This window comes from Corythoichthys intestinalis, chromosome 7, assembly GCF_030265065.1.
Source record: "Corythoichthys intestinalis isolate RoL2023-P3 chromosome 7, ASM3026506v1, whole genome shotgun sequence".
NCBI classification, from domain to species: domain Eukaryota; kingdom Metazoa; phylum Chordata; class Actinopteri; order Syngnathiformes; family Syngnathidae; genus Corythoichthys; species Corythoichthys intestinalis.
Window position 1 is genome coordinate 31,059,932 of NC_080401.1, and position 9,238 is coordinate 31,069,169.

At 36.3% G+C, this 9,238-nt stretch overlaps 1 protein-coding gene across 2 annotated transcripts in view; it reads right to left on the minus strand.

The window, feature by feature from the left end:
* Positions 1-1,595, minus strand: part of lnx1 (ligand of numb-protein X 1) — an 85,521-nt gene extending 83,926 nt beyond the window's left edge. For both annotated transcript variants that reach the window (XM_057840857.1, XM_057840856.1), the window contains exon 1: positions 1,438-1,595. The gene's annotated coding sequence lies outside the window, so the exon portion shown is untranslated. The remainder of the gene's footprint in view (positions 1-1,437) is intronic.
* Between the last annotated feature and the right edge of the window lie 7,643 nt (positions 1,596-9,238).

Genomic DNA, 9,238 nt, shown 5'->3' on the forward strand with positions numbered 1-9,238 from the left:
TAAATTCTTTAAAAATCAAACAATGTGATTTTCTGGTTTTTTTCCCCCACATTCTCTAATGGTTGAGGTTTACCCATGTTGACAATTACAGGCCTCTCTAATATTTTCAAATGGGAGAACTTGCACAATTGGTGGTTGACTAAATTCTTATTTGCCCCACTGTATATTCAAAGATTATGTGGGTTGATAGAACGCATGCACACGCATGCATGACGGACAAATAAGCCTTATGTGTGTGCGTCAGTTTGCCCCGACTTGGCCATGTAAGCAATACTAAAATATTGCTCATTTGGCGCACATAGAGATAACCGAGCTTAATCCGGCTTATCCTTTACTTTTTATTATTTATTTTTTTATGACTGTGATCAAGTTTGCCTCCAGTGTAGAAGCCGAGTTCAAGCTAGGTGCTATACCGCTAACGCACAGCTACTGCTGCCTTCCTGCCTGCTGCTCTCGCTCTTTGCTAACGTAATTGCTGCATGAATTCCGAATTGGGACACTTGAGAGTTCAGACTGCCGCCACATTCTGGAAAAATGTGGCTCGGATCGGATTTTAACCACATACGAAAGTGACCCAGAACTGATTTGAAATGGTCTACTTCTTGTCATGTTCAGACCGTCAAGTTAATGCCTCCCTCGGAAAAACACGAAGAAATCGGATTTGTACATTAAGACCTGCGGTATGAACCTAGCCCAAAAATACCCAATAAAAGCATGAAATATCCCTAACCAAAAAATTGCACATTGTTCTGGTGTTTGACTAAAGTAAAAATCAGCTCAGATTTTATGTTTTATGTAGAAAAAATGCGGGTCTGAAGGGGTTAAAAGGTATTTACTGCAAAATGAAACTAATAAGATCATTGCGGAAACTCTTTAAAACTACAATATTATAGTTGCGCTAAAATAACATTGTGCAAAACTACATTTTTATACTAACTGGCAGTGTATTTGATGCATGAGCGAGCAGTTCTGCTCGGACGGTGAACTAAACATTTACTCGGAGCAACAAATTAACATTGAGCATGCCAAAACGCAATCAAGTCACTTTTGTTCAGGCATGTTTCTGAATCACAGAAAATTCTAGGAAAGCAGACAGGCACTTTTCTTACTTTTCCATAAATTAGAACAAGATATGAGTCTCCCAGATTAACTAATTTGCAGCCATTGACGTCGATAAACGTCCATTCCATTTTAGGTGGGAGGGTTGGCAGCGAATGAACATACGTTCATTCACTGCCACCCTCTCAGTTCAAATGTATTAGGCGTCTGCAAGTGATAAACTCATTCAAACGACCACTGCCAGCCCTTGGATTGAACATTTGTTGCCGTCAGTGGCAGTAGGACATTCAAATCCAGACCATTTAGACGGCGCAAAACTTATTTTTGAACAGAAACTTTTTTTTTTTGTACAAGAACAGGCAAAAAGAATCTACTTACATGGCTTCATGAGCAATGTAGTTCACCTGAACAGGTAGAAAGTTGTAACACTAAACCGCAGAAGAAAGGAAGGACTTTGTCCGAGTCTCGCGAAGACGGATGGGAAACTTTATCCCGGCAGCGCTACTCTATAGAGGTAATTCTAAAACCGGCAGTGAATTCATAGGCGGAGGCTCACCTGCGACAGGGCAAGGTGTGTGTGAAGCAGGAAGAGGCAGCACTAACAGGGGTGTGGCTAGTGATACCGTAAGCAAGAAAAGAACTGGATTGACCTGATTATCAAGCAGAGGAGAGATATGGGGAAAAAAATATAGGCATTGAGTGACTGGACTTGAGGAATGTTAGGAGAAAAAATGGCAGATTTTTTTTTCCCGTGGAAAAAAGTCGGGATCTTAAAAGTGAAAACATTTCTAAGAAAATATTGTGATTTTTCTTGTTAAATGTAGTGAGATTATACGAAAATTCTTTTTTCCATTTGACAAAAAAAAAACAGCTTTGTTAATATAAAACTGAATAATACCGTAAAAGATATATCTGTTCACTAATTCACTGAGGAATTAAAAAGAAAATTATATGAATTTAAGATATAAGATATTTAAGATATTATTTTATACTCAAGAAACGTTATGAAAGTTGGTTTTGAAATCATAATCATCATATTAAAAATAAAAATAATTATTATTCAAATTTATGGATTTCACACATATAGGCCTTTCCAGTAGTTATAGGAACTATCCTTGGCCAAGCAGTCGTGTTCGCACATGGGTACTGTACCTGATACGAACTGATAAAACGTAGTCTGCGCCAGTGACGCATTATTTATATGCCACAACCACTTCTGGCAAAATAAAACTGCAAACACTAAGCTGAACGGAAAACAACGAAATGGAGACCGTTTAGGACACAGCGCCAATTCCTTCATGTTTGAAGGGAATAGTTTCCAACGGCTAGCAAATCCAGAGTCTAACGACGAGACTGGAAGAGCAGATTTAGTGCAGTATAGTTTTTCTAAATATGGCAGCTTCTCGAGACACATGAGTAAGGAAGGGTCGTAGCTGCTTATTTCAGCGAATCACCAAACACCTACGTAATCAAGTTCCTACAGCTCCACTAAAAGTCCCTACCTCAGGGTAGGATCATGACTTCACCATCAGTTGACGAGACTAGAGATGTGCCGATCAATCGGGTCCGATCACGTCATTTTCAAAGTATCGGAATTGGCAAAAAAATATCGGCATAGCCTTTTTTTAATATATATACTGTATATTTTTTAATTAAATCGTTTTTGTAATTGTATTTAACGTTACAGACATAATATAATACGCTCATCCAGAGTCTTTAGTTTAGGCTTACGGTAGGGTTATCAAATTTATCCCGATAACGGCGGTAATTAATTTTTTAAAAAATGTATCACGTTAAAATATTTAACGCAATTACTGTAATGCATGCGTTGCACGACCCACTCACGCATTGTCGCGCTCAATCTTTAATGGCGCCGTTTTACCTATATAGAGAGATAAAAGGCAGCGTAAAATGAGTAGAGTGAATTTTGGCAGCCTTTGGAGCCTTTTTTTAATTGGCTAAAGCCTTACAATCCCTCTCCCTACGATAAGAAATATCATGGGAAGCAATGTGGGGAAGCAAGGTAGCAATTGATCTTTATCTTAACATCTTATGTTATTTCCCAACGCAGAGAAGATATATCAATTGGTAGCACTATGCACAGTCATGGTTCCACTTCCCATCATGCATTTTGGCATGGCTACAGTATCATTTACTGAAAGCTCAACAAATACACTAGATGGCAATATTTAGTCACAATATACAAAGTCACAAGTCTTTCTATCCGTGGAGCCCTCTCACAGAAAGAATGTTAATAATGTAATGTAATGTAATGTAATGTTGAATGTATATATGCGTGAGTTTTATTCTTTTTTTTTTTTTTTTTTTTTTTTTTTTTTTTTAAAACCTGTCCTGTTCAGCTGTTTGACACAGAGAATGGAAGTCTAAGTGCCCGGATTCTGAACAGTTTTAATGTTTCACATGGAGAGTCTGACATACTCCCATTGTGATCATTCAAAATACCTTTTTATTATGACAAAGCAGCAAACAGGAAGGGATTATGGGGGGACAGAAGAAAAGAAATACAAGAGAAGAAAGAAAAGAAACATACACAAACAACAACAAGAAATACATTGAACATCTAAACTAGTTACTAATATGCTGGTGCTATCGTCAGCGAGATGTATTTCCGGTTTACACCATGTGGCGGCCAATTGGCCAGTGAAAGAGGAGAATGGGGGTGGGGGTGTCTATAAGACTATAAGCTAAGTGATTGAAAGGGGTAGAGTGTACACAAATCAGTACTGTGATCTAGAACCCAGTAATCGTGTGAATCTCTTATGAGTGTAAGCCCGTTGGCGACCAACCCTACGCCGCCGCATCGCCAATCCCGGCACCGGAACCCCCAACCCGAGCATGCCCTACCACATCCAGCAGCACGCAAGCCCCACCGGGCGCGCGACAGCCACGCATTTTTTTCTTAATGCATTGCCAAAATGTATATGATCGGGAAAAATTATCGGGAATGATTGGAATTAAATCGGGAGCAAAAAAAGCAATCGGATCGGGAAATATCGGGATCGGCAGATACTCAAACTAAAACGATCGGGACCAATAAAACATGATTGGAACAACCCTACACGAGATGTCATGGAAGTTTTCCCTGCAATAAACTCAAACACACGCTGCGTTCTAACGCCAGATTTAGGTGGAAACAGGACGAAATTTTAAGTGCATGCAAGCAGACAGGAGTGTCTCAAGAATAATTCGGTTCAGGATTCAAGGTATTTATTATACTGTATAAAATATCACCATGCATGCATTTTGAAACGTTGAAATGAATGGAAAAAAATAGTGTAACTTTAGATTAAAATATTTGTGCAAAATGAATGAAAACTGCCCATTTTTTTTACTTTTAACCAAGAATCTGGACAGTTTTATGTTCTAATCTGTAGCTATTCTGGGATTTATGCATTTATTTACAAGAATTTTCAGTTTAAAATCAATTTTTTTTTTGTGATGGCCGCCATGTTGGATTTTGTATCTAAACACAAAAGCGTACCTTTACATTCAAATAATAAGGTACTTTTCGTCCAACTGCTGTTTTTTTTTTTTTTTTTTTTTTGCATAAAAACTAGTAATTTAGACATTTTTGCATTCATACAAATTTTTTTTTTGGCTTTTTCAATCTAAAAACAACGAGGAAGAGGACAAGACGTGCTGAGGCAATAGTGACATCAGAAATCAACCTAAATAAGTTGTGACTGTATATAGAAAATGAAAAATTTGCTTTTGTTGAGTAAAATTAAGATGTTTCTGCATGCTTTCCTCAAGTATTAAGTTTCTGATGTGAAAATTTAAAGAATTATTACCTGTTGAAAACTAATGTCAAAATTACACGAAAAAAAAATTGAAGTGGCTTTTTCGGGCAAAAACTGAAACGATATGTTAAATATTTCTATTGATCCTGAACTATAGAGGATTATCTTTTTTTTTTTAGAGATTTTTGGGCATCTAGCGTAAAAATCTGAGAATTAAAAAGCCATTTTAAGTTTTGTTATACTTAAAAAAAAAAATTAATCGAGATCTTATTAGGGAATGACTTTTTAAAAAATTTTTATGCCGCTGCTCATGGAGACTCATATATGCCTAAGGGAGGTGCCTGTTTTGGTTTTAGGTCGCTAACGATATTGGTTTTGAAAATATTTCAATTCTAAGTTTTTGATAATAGGCCCTCTACAGAGCGACCCAACGCCGTTTCCTGTTAACTGATAGTGAAGTCTATGGTAGGAACTAAAATGGTTCTCAGAACTCGAGTTCCTGGTCCCTAGTTGCTACATGTGCAAACACGCAAAATGACGTCATCGTCCTCCAAAATGTTCTGGGAACTGTGGATAGTTCCTTAACTGGTAAAGCGGTTATAGTCAGATGCGGCAGGCCAGATTTGACCCCCAGAACTTAGTTAGATTTTGGTTAAAACTAAAATTTTCACGCTGATTGCAAAATTGAAGCCAGTCACGTTATTTTTTTCCCCCCACAGTTTACCTACAATGTTGTTACTAACTTACAGCTATAAGTAGCCATATGCTTTGTAGAAAATAATAGTGTTGATCAATCAAGTTGTCATGCTTTCTTATATATCATTTTCTGTCTGTATTTCTGTGTGTTTTTTTTTTTAAAGAAGCACATTTGTTAAGTAAAGTATCACATTTGTTTTTAAAGAAAAGAGCGATGCGATAGTTAAAACTGATGTGAAGGAGAAAAATTTGGATTCTGCACCCAAAAATTGCTACAAACAACTGTCAGAACTAGCACAACAAAATGTTTATTGAAAACTGTTTTTTCATACAAAATATAAAATCAATTTTGAAAAAAAAAGGACAAGTTATAATTTGACAAGAAAAGACGTATTTTGGGACGGTAATCTTATTTTTGGAAGTGTAAATAAGTAAACGTGCAATTCCTACAATCTTAAAAATCACTTTTTAAAAAAAAATAGAATACCGTAATTCATACTTATGTACATATGCTTTATTTTTGAGGGAAAAAGTTTTATTAATTAGTGACTAATTATCATCATAATGCTCCTTATTGGATGCTTAGTTTGACAGTAAACATCAACTCATACTCTTCTTTTTTTCTTAAAATAAATGTGCTAGTCTACACTATAGAGGCACTAGTATCAAATTTTTGCTTGTAAGTGAAAGCTAAAAAATGCCTAAATGACATCTCATATCTGGTCTAACTTGCAAGTCCGATTACTTGTATCACAATGCACAAATTGTATTGATTACTTTGTTAAAAAACAAACAAAACAATAACAATTTTCTCACTGGCTGACTTCCACTTTTAATTCGTAATAAATGCAGCACATACGAAAGCGACTCCTCAGTCTTCTGTTATTTTGAGTGTAATTTAAAGTCATTTATTAAAATTTCATTTTTTTGCATGTATAATTTCTTTTCTGCTCCCATATCCACCTAAATAAACAAACCTGTGCTATTTGTTCGCAAATGCCATTGCAGATGATTTGCTTACAAGCCATTTCAGAGCAGTAATGTGTCTACATTATGTCAGTAAGCCATTTTTGCATAAAAATGTGCATCCAAAACGATAGGCGGGAACCCAAAGCTCATAAAGGTGCCAAATTGATGAATGTTTCACATCTGGAAACGGCAGTACCGCGCAATCGAGACCACAACAGTGTTACATTACTCATCTTTACGTGATTTATACAATGACACTTAGCATCTCACACACTCGTGACTTCACCTTATTCGCTTATAATTCAAAGTGCAACGTAAAAGCTCACAGACTTTTTTTTTTGTGTGTGTGTGGTGTTTTCATTGAGTTCCAGGAACATAAGGCTCCTCTTATCACTTTGAATCCAGTGAGCAATTTTCATTTTTGGTTGAATCATTTAAGGTCACATTGCGATAAAATCTTTTTTGTCCAAGGAGGCTGGAAAGCAAACGATAAAGTTTTCATAGACAGATAGTGAGTAAACACTGTCCATCTCTGCGAAGAGGATGATGAAGAATATTTAAAAAAAGATGAAAAATGTGATTTATGCATAGAAATCAAGCATCTTACTCGGTCCAATTTTGTTTGATGTTGCTTTTGGTTCCTGTTCTGACTGAAACGGCTGGCTGTAAATGATCATGTTTTAGTACCGTTGACGGCAATAAACGTCCAAACCATTTTGACAGGGACCAGTGTTGTTTTCGTCAACGATGACGATAACGAAAATATTTCGTCAACGAACAATTTTTTTCATGATGATGACGCGCTGAAAACGTGTCTTGGGAGACTAAAACCATTCTAAAGTCTATGTTAAAACATAACGAGATCGATGCCAGTTGTTGTTTGACGACACAAGAACGACATGAAATTTGCCATAGACATACCTGTCAACTCGAGGCCGTTGGCAATCTTACAAAAAGTGACGTATGCCCTTACAAATTGGTGACTAATCTTACAATGTTGTATACAGTGTGCAATATGAAAAAAAAAAACTCAATTTTTAAAATAATATGAATATATTGGTAATATTGTAACATATAACCTGGTGCAATCAAAGAACAATCAATATTTTCAACTACATCATGATTACCGTACTAAAATTTAACAGTGACTTTTGTTATAATTGTATGTAGCACTTTTGGCAATTTCTATCATGTCTTGATGGCTGCACTCATGGCACTTCAGCTCGCAATTCAGTTCGACTTGAAGGTAGTTCGGCAACAAATTGGCAGAATAAAATCTCCGCTTTCGTCACTTTTCATTCTGCAGACTTCATCTTTATGACCAGTGTTGTTAATCTTACTTTTAAAAAGTAATTAATTAGTTACAAATTACTTCTCCCAAAAAGTAATTGGGTTAGTAACTCAATTACCTGAATGTAAGAATAATTCGTTACTTGGCAAAGTAGGCTAACCTGATGTTAACTTTCTTTTTTTTTTTTTTTCCTAAAAAAACAAAACAAAACAAAAAACACCTTTGCTAGGTTTGGAAGTCATTTATTTATTATTTCATTTCGACGTGAAAGTTTTAAACTTGTTTCATCATCTAAAGATAGATTCAAGTCAAGATTTTGCTGATTTAGGAGCATTTTAGATAAAAGGTTACTTAGGTTCGCTAGGAAGGTTCATTACAACAGAGCCTTTCTGAGAAGTGTACTGTTTTAAAATGGCGGCTTTTTACTAACGCCGCCGGGTGTATCATTTCGCATGTAGTTCTATATGAATGTGAAATGTAGGCATAGATTTTAGGCTGTCGGCTACAGTCAGGAACCTAGCCAAGCATTGCGTTTGCTACAGCGTTACAACAAACCCTCTTCTCTCCGTGTCTCTGACTTTTCTCGCGTCGTTCAACCAATGTAGTAACGCATAGTAACGCGCATTGTCTCGTTGCCGAAATGGGGACAAAATCCAAACGGAAAAAAAAAAAAAAAACGTAATGCACAAAAAACATACAAATTTTGAACATACGGCGTACACATTTAAAAATCATTCCTCACTTGTACAAATTACGCCGAAACCGTACAACTTGACAGGTATGCATAGTTTCCTTCATAAATTCACAATATGTGATATTCTCTTATTGTATGTGTAGTTAGAACGCATTTAGCAGTGTTTGGTCGTGTCACTCATGTGACGAGCTACGCTTTCAACCCCGACGCCCCCGCCCCATACACAGGCTTACTCACCGGCTGGTAAGTAAGCCTGTACCCATTCCAGGCTCATTTTGTGAAAAATATGTGTCAGGTGCTGCCTGTTAAGTTTTGCTTTCTTATCTTGGCTAGATATGCCATGTTGCTTTAGCCTTTAAAGGTTTGTGCTGAGTAATCATCACACACTAAACTAACATGTAGCGTTAGCATAGCGTTAGCATTAGCATTTAGATCTGTGACTCGGTGTATTCTTAAACTCTTGGAAAAAAATTAACATACAGTTTGTGGCGTCCAGTTGAGTTTAATTAATTGCAAATAATGTGCTGTTTTCCAGCTGAGTGTGTATTATCATCATGAAAATGGTGACGTCCTTGTAGACTACAGTTATGTGCTCGTCTGTCATGTTCATTCAAAATTGTTGGAAACCTTCTTTTATTTATTTATTTATTAATGTACTAAAACTTTTGAGGTTTATAGACAAAAACATTTTTAGAATTGTCGACTAAAACTAGACGAAATTTGTCTGAGTAATACTAGATGAAGACAAACATCTTTTGAAATGAGTAA